The 16,244-nt window shown below is 32.5% G+C and overlaps 2 long non-coding RNA genes across 2 annotated transcripts; both read right to left on the minus strand.

The window, feature by feature from the left end:
• Positions 1-2,091: 2,091 nt before the first annotated feature.
• Positions 2,092-2,977, minus strand: LOC141482994 (uncharacterized). Its single transcript, XR_012465840.1, has 2 exons — positions 2,206-2,977; positions 2,092-2,150 (listed from the first exon to the last, which is right to left on the minus strand). It is a non-coding gene; the product is annotated as an uncharacterized lncRNA (long non-coding RNA).
• A 4,840-nt stretch (positions 2,978-7,817) lies between these two features.
• LOC141482996 (uncharacterized) lies at positions 7,818-8,762 on the minus strand. Its single transcript, XR_012465841.1, has 2 exons — positions 8,321-8,762; positions 7,818-8,267 (listed from the first exon to the last, which is right to left on the minus strand). It is a non-coding gene; the product is annotated as an uncharacterized lncRNA (long non-coding RNA).
• Between the last annotated feature and the right edge of the window lie 7,482 nt (positions 8,763-16,244).

Consider the following 16,244-nt stretch of genomic DNA (forward strand, 5'->3'; position numbering starts at 1 on the left):
CGGTGATTCAGCCCAGTGGATCTGATGAAGTTAACAACTGATATGACTGGTTTTAGAACTTCAAACATATCCAAACATTTTCCGCACAAGGATTGTTGATGAATGATATAATGTAAGACTAATGGTTTTGATCCACCATCATTTTCTACAGCCTTTGACACAAGTGCAACCACTCATTTATTTTTACCATACATATTTTTGCCTCCATCAGTTGTTATAGATTTCAAATTTCTCCATCGAAGGTTCTCTTTATTAATGGCATTTTCAACCCCCTTAAAAATATCTGCCCCAGTTGTCGTGCCGTGAATACTATCAATATCAAGAAGTTCTTCATACACTTCATAGCTTTTATCTACTCCGCGAATAAAAATCAACACCTGAGCAGTATCTGACACATCCGTTGACTCATCCAATGCTAGAGAAAACCACTCATGATGTCCATTTTTGTCAGACATTTTTGATACATTTTCTGCGATGTCTTGCACCCTCCGAGCCACGATGTTTGCTGACAAACTGACACTTTTAAATAAATTTACCTTTTCTTGGCATATTTCTTCGGCTACTGCAATCAAGCATTCTTTATCATTTCTCCATCGGTGAATGGTTTGCCACGTTTTCCGATTTCAAGAGCCACACGAAAGCTGGCGCGAGTTGCAGACTCTTGTTCAGTATTCGCTTTGGTAAACAAAGATTGCTGCAATTTGAGTCCGCGTTTCAAAGCTTCAAATTTTTCCTTCCGCAAACTTCCTGTATACTTGGAATAACTTTGAAGATGTTTCGATTCAAAGTGTCGTTTAATGTTATAGTCTTTGAGAACAGCTATGGTTTCATTACAAATTAAACATAGTGCCTTATTACTGAACTCAATCACAAAATACTGAAAGTTCCATTTTTCTTGGAACGTTCTGTATTCACTGTCGATTTTTCGCTTCTTTTCCTTACTAACAAATCACACATAAAAACAATAAGTCAAATCAAAATACTTTTATTGACGGCTTTCCTACGCAGACTAACTCGCAGTTGCGCCGCTAGCCTTTTTATATGCAATTATTACTGCCATCTCGAGGTGATCGGAATACACTAGCTAAAACCAGAACTTTCTCGAACCAACGCGGTAATTCTAAATATTTAATTACGCCTAATGCCACCTAGCGGGTAGCTGAAAAAGATAGTACATAGTACCACTACTCGCCACTAGATGTCGTTAAGTGTCACAATACACAATTATGATTGAAATGCAAAAAAAGCGTAAGTTTGCTTAGGTTATGCACTTTGCGACTATCCTAGTCTAGAAATATAGTTAAGGGCAGAAATTGGTCCTTGGAACAAACTGAAAAAATAATTATGGCCCGAAGGCTTCAAAGTTTGGACACCTCTGTCCTAGATGAATATATTGTCGTCTTTCCTTATCTCTGTTGAATTCTATATTATAGAGCGGACTGAAACAACTTTTTACTAGGTGTTTCTTTTTACTAGTATGGAACTTAATACACATGTAAATATCATTCCATGATTTTTAGCCGTGAATATATTCCTATGACATTTTCTCAATCTATAAATCAAGTCTCACTCAAAAAATTATGAAACTAAAATAAGTTGAGTTTTCTTCTAGACAACTCACTTTCGTTTCAGCCCCACGTCAGTCACTGTTAATGAAGTCTTTCAAAATGCTTGGCTTCCCAAAATGCGCACCTCTGACTTCATTTATAAAGTCTTTATTGCTCTCTGGTAAAAACTCATTTTAAATACGTATCATACGTATGGAACCTATCATATGCAAGAGACACCCACATAGCACGGGACGTCCAACGGACGTCCATTTTATATCCAAAACAGATTCAAACATCCATGGATTCAAAATGGATATCCAATGGACGTACTTTTGTGGACTTTGATTTAAATATCCAAAAATGTTCATCCAGAAGTGGACTTTACTTGGAAATGTACACTATCGAACGTACATTTATGGATGGGAGTAACATATATATATATATATATATATATATATATATATATATATATATATATATATATATATATATATATAAACAATTCCTTGGAGTTATTTGGGATAGCAGCGAAGCGCAAGTGTACTCTTATAACATTATATTTCCAATATTTCGACAATGGTTATTGTCATCATCAGGGAGCTAAGATGATAGATTTTGAATTAATACAGAACTAAGTTAACAGACGGATACTTACAATGTTAGTGAGATTGGTCGCATGTGAGTTGAGTTAAAATTAAAATATGAAAGTTGTGATCATGATAAAAACACATAACAACTGTAAAATTACAAGACATATGAAGTAAGTGAAAGCTACAAATATAAAAGTTAAATGAGGAATATTCATAAAATGTTTTTTTTTAATTTGAGAAAGAACGTGGTGATCTTAGGTTAGAAACACATCACTTGTCAATTTATTAAATTTTGAAGAAGAAGTAGACTTGGCATTTGCCGCTGGTGCAATTAATCAAAGAGTTACAGTTGCCTCCAGAAGAAAGAGTTTTGTTGTATAATTTTTGTTAATAAGTTGATAAATGAATTTAAGTAATGTCAAATGAGTTGTCTTTGAAGGAATTCCAATTTTTGTCTATAAAAAGTAAATAGGAATATATTTCACCTAAATGTTGTAAGTCTGTTTTTTTATTCAGACAATTTTGTGATTGCGAAATGTAAGTCATTTCAAGGAATAATCTTTTAGAAACATTCCTCTCTTTGGTCAAAATTTTTACTGAGTTAAAGTCCATTACATGTCCATTATTGTAAACATGTTCACTAAGGGCACACCTTTCTGGATGAAGTCTACAGTCACTTTTGTGTGCAGAAATTCTGTCTTTTAATAATCTGGCAGTCTGACCAATGTATTCAGCACTGCAACTTGTACAAGGGATACTATAAACCACTTGAGATTGAAATTTTTTTGGGATTTTATCTTTTAAGTTTGAAAAAAGGGAATTAATTGTTAAAATAGGTTTGTGTGCAATTTGTATGTTATCAATATTTTTGAGTTTTGGTGTAATTTCACTGGTATATGGTAAGGAAGTAAAAAGATAATTATTTATCTGAATTTCATTATTATTATTATTGATATCATTGTCCTGACTTGAAGAGATTGAAAGACGAACGTTATGATCTATTTCATTTGGGGACGTGTTAAACAATATCTTGTTTAATAAGGTTTTTGGATATGAATATATATATATATATATATATATATATATATATATATATATATATATATATATATATATATATATATATATGTAAACGGTCATTTGTCAGCCCGTAGAATATACGATGTGAACTCTGGTCAGCCCTCGGAAACGTCGGTCGTCCCGGTTTCGGGCTCACCAACGTTTCCCACTGTATATAGTGTTTTTTGGACATGTTATCATGTGAAATGACGTTTAGCAAATTTTAGGTTGGGCCGACCATTACACCATATACACATAGCTGATACACCACCTACTTTCACAAAACTTCGCCAGGAGGCGTGGCTGTGTAATTGTATACACCTGATGTGAATAGTGTCTTTGTGAGCCCAGGTTTATACGAATACTTTCAATGGATAGCATGTTGGTCAGCCCACAATCGGGCAACGCTGCACTTGCATTTCATGATTCTAACTAGATTGTCGTGGTGCAGAAATTCGATAATAGAAATGGAAAATTTTTTGAGAGATGTAGAATTTTATGAAAAAGTTCCTGTTTTGTATGTTTTTTGTACAAGCGTTCGTGTGCGTGCATCACCCTATATCTATACAAGCAATTTAGATCAGGAATTGTTTCGCATATAAAAGTTTTATCAGAGCTTCGTAAAATATTCACTTGTAGAAAAATGCTTGATCTGAACTCATACTTTCCCACATTCGACTACTTACCCGAAATCAGCTTTTTCGGATAACGGTGTCGAGTACGGAAATGTACTGTTTCCGTTCTAGTTAGGATAATAATAATATAATTACTAACAGTGCGTATTCCATTTAGCTTGTCGAAGCAATTTTAACCTCTGCACTATCTTAGATACAAAAATTTGAATATGTTATAAGTTGAAAATATCAATATAGTGTTCGGAATCACACGTTAAAATGTAAGACCTCGTTAATCTATAGCTAGTACAAGTTCTGAGGGTTGTCGTTCGTAGGGGTGCGACAAACATATTTTAAACCGTTTCCTGTTTGTATTTTCAAATGTAGATTTTCAAATTCTAATTATTTGGCATGGACGCCTCAACAGAAATCGCGTTGTGTAAATCAATTTTAGACATTAAGCAGGAAACTTCGGATTTGACTTTGAAATTGTAGATTTGAAAACTTGACTGCACAAAAATAATCGAAGTGTGACTGAGTAGAAATGAGTAGATGAAAAATGACATTTTTTTCACAAACGAAAAATCTAAAATGTGATGAATGATCTGGTAATGAATTTATTGAGAAATGAATAGTGAATATCCAGAATGTCTACAGTTTCAATAAATTCTATATAAAAATCCGCAGCAGCACTACGGATTTCCGATATATAATTTAGTTCAAAAATTAGGTAAAAATCGCACTAAGTATGTTTTCTATGACGAAACGAAATTCTGAGTGACTAGCATAAAGTAAGATATAATTTGTGAAACAGATATTAGTGATAAGTTTCAATTCTCTTTTTCTTAACAATAGTTTTTTCGAAAACTCCCTTTCAGTTTTTGGAGGTATGATGTTGTTCAGGTTGAACATAATGAAGTGGAGATTAAACCAATGTTTTTTTATTATGTTGACTGTTCATGACGTTGAATACGTCATATCATCATCGATTATAACCTGCAGCAGACATTTCAATCAAAATAAAAAAGACTTGGAATATTTCAGCACAGAAAAAATTTGATCAGGTTGAATAAACATTTATTTGAATGGAGTATTATTCTTCAATTTGAGAACTGCTGACAAAAATTGTTCGGTAAACTAATAAACACGTAGTATGAAAAAATAACATAATTTCTGATGAAATGAAACTACAACATGGGTAAAAAAATATCAAATGAAAATTATTAATATTATTTCTTCTTTCTATAACAACAGTAAACGTATTCTTTGATTGCAGCCCAGTTTCTATTTTTTAATAATGATGAATATTTCTTTTCCTCATATTTTAGATACAAACAAGAACTAATTCAATTCTAGCACTTCTTTTTTTTTCGGAGCGAAAAACTTTTTGACTATATTTCGTTTTGCTCCTTAGACCAAGTTTGTTTTTGAGAAGGTTTTATTGTTTTCAAAACGGGTTGAAAATGGATCCAAAAATGAACGATAAAAATAAAAAATGGAAGGACGATACTGAAAAGTGATTTGACTCATTTCCAACCTATACTCACAGATACGGATGATTCCAAAACAGCTCAAAATATAAATAATTGATTGCATATAGGGATTTTTTTTCAAAAGGAGCGACGTTCAATATCTCCATAAATAAGACAGTAATGTAAATTTCCCGAAACACCTAATTTTTGTGAAATAATATAAGGTATCGTTAAGATGCGTATACACACTCCTCTTCAAAATATCAAACAAAATAACCCCATATATGCCATCTATTGGATAAGTGATTTTATCAGGAATTCAACAATGATTTTTCAGGGTTGATTTCTAATTTACTGTGAAGAAGGACCTTGAAGTATAAGTGAACAACTTTTTAGATTAATTGATACAATCTCTCACAAAAATGTATACAACAATTATTTCTATTGTTAAGTTCCTAACAGAAAACAACTTTTGTCGCGTTGAATTATATCTGTCGGATTTTTGGCAAAGTTTCTCACACAAAACACTTCAAAATACTTTCTAAAACTCACAGCCAAAAATGTTCCACTAAACAGTTTTATAAAAACGCGACACGTGTTTCGCCATGCAATGGCTTCTTCGGGCGTATCTTTATCTACTATATTTTACAAATTTAATGCTTGGTATCCCTAATTTTAAAATTTAAAGTACCTACATTTCAAGTACTTAAGTTTGTAATGAATTAAATGACCTGAGCTTATGTCCCAGTCCCCACATTCGAAAAATATTCAGTAACGGTTATTCAATTCTAATTGATCATTTAGTTAGTTACCCGAATTCTTGAATCTATTGATTGCTTGACATTTTAGAAGATTGAATTTCAAACTCTTCTTTTCTAAATATAACATGTCATATTCATGACTGAACTCATGTACTTCTGCTAAAAGGTGGTTTGCAAATGTGAAATTGGTCTTTCTATTCACAAAATTACATCTAAGCTTTTAATTCTTTGGAAAATAATCTCCCTGTTTGGCCATTATACAGTTTTGGGCAAGAGCCACAACTCAGCTGATATACTCCTGATCTATCCGATACCGAAGTTTTGTCTTTATTGTTTTTAATAAATGTACTTACACTATTATCCGGACTATTACTATTTCTGTGAGCTAAGTTTACGCAGTCTTTCTTAAAAAAATATTATTAGTTGGTTCAGCCAAAAATGACAATGTCTCATAACTGACGTTATCGCATCTTGAATTTGGGTAGATATGGTCCATGGCTTGGTTTTGTAGTTTTTGTTTGATTAAACTCAGCTCTCTCTGGAAATTATTCAATAGTCTATGAAGAATATTATTGAATGCAGCAACTTTATGCTGGTAAGAGTGCGTAGAGGAATTATGTATGATAATGTCCGTGTAAGATGGTTTGTGGAAAATTGCAAATTCATGTTCATTGTTATTTTTTGTAATGGTTGAGTCAAGGTAATTTAATGAATTATTTACCTTCCTCTCAGTGGTAAATTTTATTGACGGGTGGATGGAATTGACATATTCAACGAACTTGCCCACTTGCTTTTCTGTAATGATTTCATTATTCACTAGTGATAAATGGATATCGTAATGCTTGAAGAAATACATGCATAATGAATATTTAATACAACAGTCCTGAACAAACTGTAACGTCTATTTGATAAAAAAAAAATGATGAGCTTCCGTGAAGTATCATATTTATTCTAATACTTGCTACTTTCTACACACATTCACATCAAATCGATATACCTAATTTGGAACTAAAATGGAAACACAGGAAAATAATATTTCATTTGAGTTAGGAATTGGAAAACAGTGAATTACTTAAAATTAAGTAGATTCTATGATATTTATTTGTAATCGTCATATACCTATATATTCTATAATTATTCTCTAAGTATACCAAAATATTGGCAAGCCAATTAACAAAATAGCATTAGGACCATTGCAAAGATCTTAACGGTTCTCAAACAGTTTCGCGCCAAAATAGTTAACGCGTGTCAAACAATTGCAGATTTCGTAGGAATACTGAAACTTTAATGAAATGAATAAAAACACTTTTGTCTAATTACCTATATTTGATTTTATTTATGTGACCGTTTTCGGGTTTGACCCCAATACCAAGTATTACCTTACCTATAAATTTCGTCGCCGCTGATATATACCTTTATTTTTTGAAGAGAAATTTTAATGATCATAATAAACTCCATTTCATAAATTTATTATCGGATGAAAAGTGCAATTTTCTATACTTCACTGAATTTGACTTCGATACTAAATTTTCCCATTTTCATGATGTTTTTCTTCAAGCTTTTGATATATCCTTTCCTAAACAGTTTCAAAAAATTGAACAAAATCAAAATTCAAGTAGACACAAACCATGGATTACTAAGGATATCGTTGAAGAAGGTATATTACTCAGAGATAGGTATTTATAATTTGAACAAGAGCCAAACCAATGTACATTTATTGGGTCAATATAAGCAACTCTTAAAAAATCATAGACAAAAAATTGTGCTCTCAAAAAGTCAATACTTTAATAATCAATTCCCCAAAGCTCAACATAATCTGAAGCTGCCTGGTCTATCATCAGGAAAAATACTATTATAAACGATTCATCTAAGACATTGGCGATGGTGTACTTGTTGACGATGGTCCCGGTATATCTCAAGCATTTAGTAGTTATTTTGTCGATTCAGTGGAGTCATTAGTAAAAAATACTGCACCTGGTGGCATTGAAAATCGTTGTGTAAAAACTGAGAGTCTTTTCCTCTATCCAATAGATGAAACTGAACTCGTGGAAATAATTAAATTCGCATGTTCGAAAAATTCCAGTGGGGTTGATGAATTGCCAGGCAATGTTTTAATGAAGGCTGCTTTGAAAATAATGGAACCTCTGATTTATCTAATCAATTTATCTTTCTCTGAAGGTATTTTTCCTTCCCGACTCAAGCAAGCAATGGTCGTCCCAGTCTATAAAAAAAGCGATAAGCATGTAATGTCGAACTACAGAGGTATTGCTTTACTATCTCCATTTTCGAAAATATTTGAAGAATCATATCAAAACTTGTGTCCTTTTTAAATAAATACAATATCGTATCTGACAACCAATATGGGTTTCAAGTGGGCTTGTCAACCCAGGATGCCATCCTTTCTCTACATAATCATGTATTATCAAACTTCGACAACGATGAAAAATCACTTAGTGTTCTTTTCGACTTGACACGAGCGTTTGATATCAGTCATCATGGTCTTCTTCTTGATGAACTGTTTGGCATGGGCGTTCGTGGTCCAAGTCTGAAATGGATTGAAACCTATTCAACTGGTCGTACACAGGTTGTTAAAGTTAGGCTTCAGACTGGGTCATTTTTCTCTGAATTTCGAAACGTTGTTACAGGTGTGCCCCAAGGTAGTGTTTTGGGGCCTACACTATTTATTTTATTTGTTAATGACCTTTCAAAAATTAATCATCCAATTTGCTGATGACACATCTTTTACTGTCAGTGGTTCGAAATGTGAAACATTGTCAGTAAGAGCAAATGATGCTGTATTCAAAAAGCAAAATTATTGTTCTAAGAATGGCTTGATTCTAAATAATCTTAAAACCAACACCATTTTTTTTACAATTCAGGAAACTGATTGTAGTGTATTGGTTAGGTCTGAGATTAAAAATATTGAACAGGTAAACTATAAAAAATTCTTAGGAGTTTTTATTGATTCCCAACTCAATTGGAATCATCATGTTGATTTCATACTGAAGAAATTAGCGACACATTGTTTCGTTATATGGAATCTGCGTAATTTTGTGTCTATTGAAATTCTTAAAAGTTACTATTATGCATATATTTACTCTGCCCTCAATTACTGTATTATTTGTTTTGGCAACTGCAATAGAATCAGTGTCTTATTAATTTTCCAGAAAAAAATAGAACAATTTGTTTTAAAAAAAACTCGATTCCTGTAAACCACTATTTGCAAAGTTGAATATATTAACTGTTACTTGCATGTATATTTTTAATTGCGTAATCTACGTTAAATCAAATTGCTCCAAGTTTTAGAACAGAGATGATACATGTCTTCTTTCGGGCTTCATCCTGAGAAAAAACTATAACATTTTAATTCCTAGTCATAAGTTAGCCAAGGTGACTAATGGACCTCATATCATGTCAAAAAAACTGTACAACAAGCTCCCAATATCCATTAAAAAATAACTAATGTAAAGCTCTCTAAACAAAAAGTTCGGAAAGTATTATGTGAAAAGGTATTTTATTTGCTTGATGAATTTTTTCAGTCTGATTTGGAATTTTAAATTTTAATTTTTGTACCCCTTTTATGGTCTGAATGTTATGTAATATATCATATAATTATGTTGTTTTATGATTGTGACCTCATTGTAATTGTACTGAGTTATGTGACTTTTTCCATGCCGTCCCTAGGTCTACGGAAATAAAGATTTTTGATTTGATTTGAAGTATTGAAAAAATACTTAATAATGCGGGGTCAAACCCGAAACTGGTCGTATACATAAAATCAACTAGTGGTACTTAGACAAAAGTGTTTTTATTCATTTCAATAAAGTGATCATGAATTACCACAAAATAAACAAGTAATCAATCATACATAATACAGAAACTATATGAAACATAAATAATCAATAGTAACGGCATCTTTTTCTTTTCCTAATATATTTTTTCCGGTAAACTAACACATAGTTTACCTCTGAAAAACTGGATTTGCCAGGATTTTAAAAACACTTGATACCCTCACGATGAAATCCAATGATACACTGAAATGGATCGCGTTCCTGGTCAGCCCTTCGATGTGGCAGCATTGTAGGGCTGACCAAGATGCTCTTCATATAGCGATTTGTATAACTATGGGCTGACCAACAGCATGGGGCTGACAAAGGTTTAAAGGATATGTAAAATTTTTATTTTCAGAAAAAATCTACCCCTCTGATGGGCCTATTAATAAAATCATACCACTGAAGAGTATTCCGAAAAGTATATACCTAAATATATTCGGGAAGTGCTGGGTGGACCAACGCCCCGTTCATATACCGGGCTCACCAATATGCAATGAACAAATATATATATATATATATATATATATATATATATATATATATATATATATATATATATATATATATATATATGTGCTTCCCGTGCAATCCCGTATAAAGTGGTGCTTTCTATCAATATGCTTAGTCCTTTTGTGATAAACAGAATTTCTGGATAATTTTTGTGCTCCTTGTCGTTGAATAAAATAATCGTTTCTTTTCTTCCCGTTATCTCTGAATGAAGATTTCTGAGATGTGTGGCCTCTTTAGCAGCTTCAGTAAACCCCATACACTCTGCTTCAGAGCTGGAAACTGCTACAGTCCTCTGTTTCCTTGATTCCCATGATATGGCTGCTCTACCATATTCAAACATGTATCCTGTGTATGATCTGCGATCCGATTCGTCGTTTACCCATTCAAAATCAACGAATCCTGTTACTCCTTCTCCAGTTTTTGAGAAAACTGAACATTTGTATATGCTGGTACCTTTGTACTCTTTTTGCTGCTTTCCAATGTTCCTCAGTGTAAAAATTGTTAAACTGACTCAGAACAATGACCATGTGTGCAATATCTGGTCTTGTGGATGCTGCTAGGTACATTAATGATCCATACACCGATAAGGAAATCGTTTCAATTCCTCCTGATCAACTTCTTCTGGACGTATCAATTTTTGATTGTAGTCAGGGCCGTAGCGAAAAGAAATACCAAGGGGAGAGGGAATCCAAATTTTCCCAACCCCACCAGCAAAATTTACCAACTTTCGAAAAAATGAAAACCGAGGGATCAGTTACTACTCTAATATAATAATTTTCTTATTTAGCTATCCAAAGATTGGCTGAATGCTTATGCCCGTTAGGGTATGCACAAACAAAAATAAATTTTGGTAATTATAAAAATAATAATGGAAATTATTCTACTTTGGACCAAGGTCCTTGGTATCTTTCACCATATCCACCATGTATAGGAATATTCAATACAACTGAAAGGAAACAATACTTAAATAATATTGTGCTTGTTTTCTACTATTATTTTTTTTATTTTCACGGCCCGAAATTTCCCAACTTTTCCAAGTCGAAAAAACAGCGAAAAGTTGGGAATTTTGTGAAATTGTCACTTCAAAATTTGTGGACTGTTCAGGACTGTTCTCTTACTTGGGAGAAATTAAACTTTTTTGTAGTTTTCAAACAACTCAGAATTTCAAAGTATGGGATCTCCAAGTTATGCATGTTGGGAAATCCCAACCTTCTCCCGGCCGGGGGGAGGCTCCCCCCATCCCCCCATGGCGACGGCCCTGATTGTGGTCCATAGGAGTTTTTACTGGTTTACAGTCGACCATAGCAATTTTTTAGGATATCTCTGATATAATGTTCTTTTATTTTCTCGCTCCCAAACAGAACTTGGCTTCTCCCAAATCTTTGCATTATTTCTTTCAATCATTGCTTTTTCTGTTTGTCATTTGAGAAAATGATACAATCGTCAACAAAAACTGCTATAATTATGATACTCTTGCCAATAATTCTGTAGTACTTATATGGTTCCAAAAAAGATCTTTTGTATCCAAATCGTGTGAAAACCTCATCAGGTTTTCTATTCTAAGCTCTTGAGGCTTGTTTCAAGCCAAACACACTTCATTTTCTTCGCCTTGTTTAACATCCCTCGGGCTGCTCTTTATAGATTGTGAAAACAAAACTGATCTGCTTCATACTTGCTCATACATAATTCATTCGAGGCACCAAAGTTATTAACACTTCCTAGAGAAGTTTTCAACAAAGCACTTTGTAGGCCAATCCTCTAATCTTTAACAAATATCACATAAGTTAACTTTGACTATCAATGTAGTCGTTTCAAAATCAAAACGTATTTTCAAAATCTAAATCTTAAGATTTACGTGGAATAGGAGTATCCATTTATGTACATTTTATTTGGTTAAACGTTGCATATAATTCAACTGATTCGTTTTCATACATTGGGGGAAATAATCAGCATGAAGTTCAGATTATTTTCATAGAACTTGCTGGGTATCTACAATGTTTCTGAGTGGTTCGGTTATGCTTGTAGCGATAGTGAACTGAATTCATGAAATGTGACGAGGAAATTCACTAATGATTTTGTTGATTTTTGGTTCTTATTTGAAATATTTTTTGTAGTAAGCCAAAAGTTGAATGCCAAAAGAGTTTTTCCCGAAACAATAGTCTCTCCAAAAATACTTCTTTGAATGAAGCCAGTAATATGAGATGCAGTAATAATAGGAATTCGGTAATTGCCCTAGAACACATCAGAAAACATCTACTGCACTGGCTAATACCACTAAGGGTTGGATTATATTCGACAGGTGTCAGTGCAAGATTCTTCACTGAAGTTATTCCTGCATATGCTGTTGGCGATACAACTGCCGCAATATATTTTCAATTATTGGAACATACTTGCAGATTTGAAATTATATCTTTCATTCATTCAGAGAAAATGTTAATACAAAAATACCATAAATTTTTTCAACAAATACAGTTACTATGACTATAACTATGAACCCATAAACAGTAGGTTGAATCAATTGAAAAAAATAAACATAATAATAATAATTTTTTCTCTTGATAAAGTAAATAAAAGTGAAATTATAAATAGTAAATTCTTAAAAGAAACTTTCGATGTGTCTGGGCATATAATATTAAACTTTATAAATACTTCCTTGTACACGGGATTGTTTCCAAACCAGTACAAAGTTAGTACAGTGACTTCAATTCCAAAAATAAATAATACAAGTGATGCAAGTAATTTTCGTCCAATAAACAGTCTTCCAACGCTTGAAAAAGTACTGGAACTGGCAGTATATGAACAACTAGTTACATACTTTAATGAAATAAATTATTCATCGAAAATCAGTCAGGTTTTCATAAAAATCACTCATGCGAAACAGCGTTACAACTAACAGTCACAGAGTGGAAAAAAAGTATTGATAAGAAACAATATATTGTTGCTATATATTCCTAGATTTCAAGCGTGCCTTTGAAACAATTAATAGGAAAACTTTAATCAATAAACTGAAGTATTATGGTGTAAATGGAAAAGCTTTAAACTGGTTAGATAGTTATCTTGAGCAAAGAAGTCAAAGGACTAAAATTTGTAATGTAATGTCAGATCAAATTATGAATGACATAGGTGTACCACAAGGCAGTGTTTTGCGATCACTGCTATTCATTATTTATATAAATGATATCAAGTATGTACCTGGTTCACACCATATTAATTTATTTGCTGATGATACCCTTGCATATACGGAAAACTGTGATTTAAAAGAAGCTGTACAAAATATCAATATATCTTTAAAGAACATTGAATTATATCTACAAGTGAATAAACTCAAATTGAATATCAATAAATCTAAGGCAATGATTGCTACAACAAATTTGAATCAAAGAAAGATTGATACTAATGACGTTAATATCAGCATATTCAATAATCAACTCACAATTTTAAATGAAATTAAGTACCTAGGATTCATTATAGACCATCAATTGAATTTGAATAAGCATGCCGAATATACCATTAGAAAGATATGTAAGAAAATGTATTTTTTCTCTAGAATTTCAAAATCTTTATCAACCTTTGCAAGACTAACATGCTACAACTGCATAATAAGGCCACACTTTGACTACTGTGCCACACTGTGCCAACCAAAATCAAATAGGACAGTTGCAGAAACTACTAAATCGAGGTATGAGAATCATTTTGAGATGCAACCAGTATACCCCTATTGAATCTATGTTGAATACTCTACAGTGGCAGCCGGTACATAAAATACTGTATTATTTCAGCATGATTTTTATTTTCAAAATTACGAGTGGGAGACAACCAGCCTATCTTAGCAGATATTTAGTTCGAAATAGTGACATTTATTCATATAACACAAGAACATTTAATACATTTTATATATCCCAAACAAACTATGAGAGTGGAATGAATTCATTGTTCTTTAAAGGTCTAGATAGTTTCAATAAGTTACCTGATGAAATAAAACATGTAAATTCCTTGAAAGTATTCAAAAAGTTATTATTAGAATATATCAAATTATAATACATGACATATGATTGACAAAAATTTTTTTTTTAGATCTCATGCAATCTTACAATCTATGTACAAATAATACCCAGCCAACAAGGGTATTCAAAAACATTAACAGAAAGACAATAAGCACAAAAATTGACTACTTTTTCACTAATTTGCCCAGTGAAAACTATGACGAAAGTAATCATGATCTGAATTTGGCCGATCACTATGGCCTTAATTTGAATATAAAAATGAAATTATGCATAAGGCAAAGCCACCAATCAATTTTCCGGGACGTGGGAGAAGATAACATATAAAACTTACGAAATCATTTAACAGAGGACTACTTTCCCTTTTTGAATACCCTTGTTGACATTAATGAAATGTATAGAAGCTTTCTCGAAATGTTTACCTATGCGCTCAATCTCTATATTGCCCACTTGTAAAAAGAAATGAAAATGGAAGAACTAACAATAAAAAATATTGGATAACTAAGGAAACGATAGAAATGGGGGAAACTCTGAAAAATTTGCACTGGGTCAAAAATAATTTCACAGATGAACACTTAGAATTAGAATATAGAGATTTATCGAAAACATATTGAATTTAAAATCGGTAGTGAAATTATTTATGATGAAAAAATGGTTGCTGATAGTTTTTCCGAACATTTTTCAAAAACTGCCAAACTTGCAATAGACAATCGTTTTGGAATTGATCATATTGAACCATGTACCAAGTGCAATTTGAATTTTAATAATTCCTTTTACTTTAACCCGGTTTGTAATCAAGAAACTGTACAAATTATAAAAAATTTGAAGAATTCAAATTCAGTAGGAGTTGACTGCATCTCAACAAAATTGGTGAAGAGCATAGCTTTGCAAATTGCTGAACCGCTCACAAATATAATAAATTCATCTATTGAATCGGGGGTATTTCCTGAAGAACTTAAACTTAGCATGGTAACTCCAATTTATAAAATGGACGATCCTCTCTCAATGTATAACTATAGGCAAATATCTGTACCCAGCATTATAAGCAAAATAATCGAGAGAGCTATGTACAATAGACCGATACCTTACCTTGACAAACATAAAATAATTAAGGACTCACAAAACGGGTTCTATCCTGGGAGATCTACTGAGACAGCTATTTGTACATTTGTTGAGTACATCTATAAATATCTCGATAGAAAAAAACTTGTAGGTGCTCTTTTATTCGATCTCACTAAAGCTTTTGATTGCCTAGACCTAGATCATACTGAAACCAAACTGTACTCAGTAGGAATTCGTGGAAATATATTGAAGTGGTTCATGTCATTTTTGAGTCCCAGAAAATTATTGTGAAACTCAATGGAGCACGATCTGAATTGCATAACATCAATCTAGGAGTACCACAAGGATCTATACTGGGTCCATTGATTTTCCTTATGTTCATCAATGATCTGCCAGAGTATATGAATGCCGATTGCTTAGTATTATATGCCGATGATGTATCTGTTGCATTTCACAGCGAAAATGAATGTGAATTTGATGAGAAAGTTAACGAACTTCATAACAAATTTAGTAACTGGTGTGTCTCTAATCGATTAATACTTAACCACAACAAAACCATTCTTATGCAATACTCTATAAAAAACAATAATATGGTCCCGGAAATAAGTATATGTAACTTAACGGGACATTGATTACGTCAGAATTTACGAAGTTTTTAGGCTCGTTCTTAGACTCCAATCTATCCTTCAGAAATTGTATCGATCATATCAGCAAGAAAGTAAATAGTGGGTATTATGTCATTCTGCAAATGAAGAACATCTTCAATAAGTTTCAACTTATCAATATTTACTA

Source organism: Leptinotarsa decemlineata, unplaced genomic scaffold (genome assembly GCF_025532065.1).
Source record: "Leptinotarsa decemlineata unplaced genomic scaffold, Ldec_3_MD MMD2_tig00002159_RagTag_RagTag, whole genome shotgun sequence".
Lineage (NCBI taxonomy): Eukaryota > Metazoa > Arthropoda > Insecta > Coleoptera > Chrysomelidae > Leptinotarsa > Leptinotarsa decemlineata.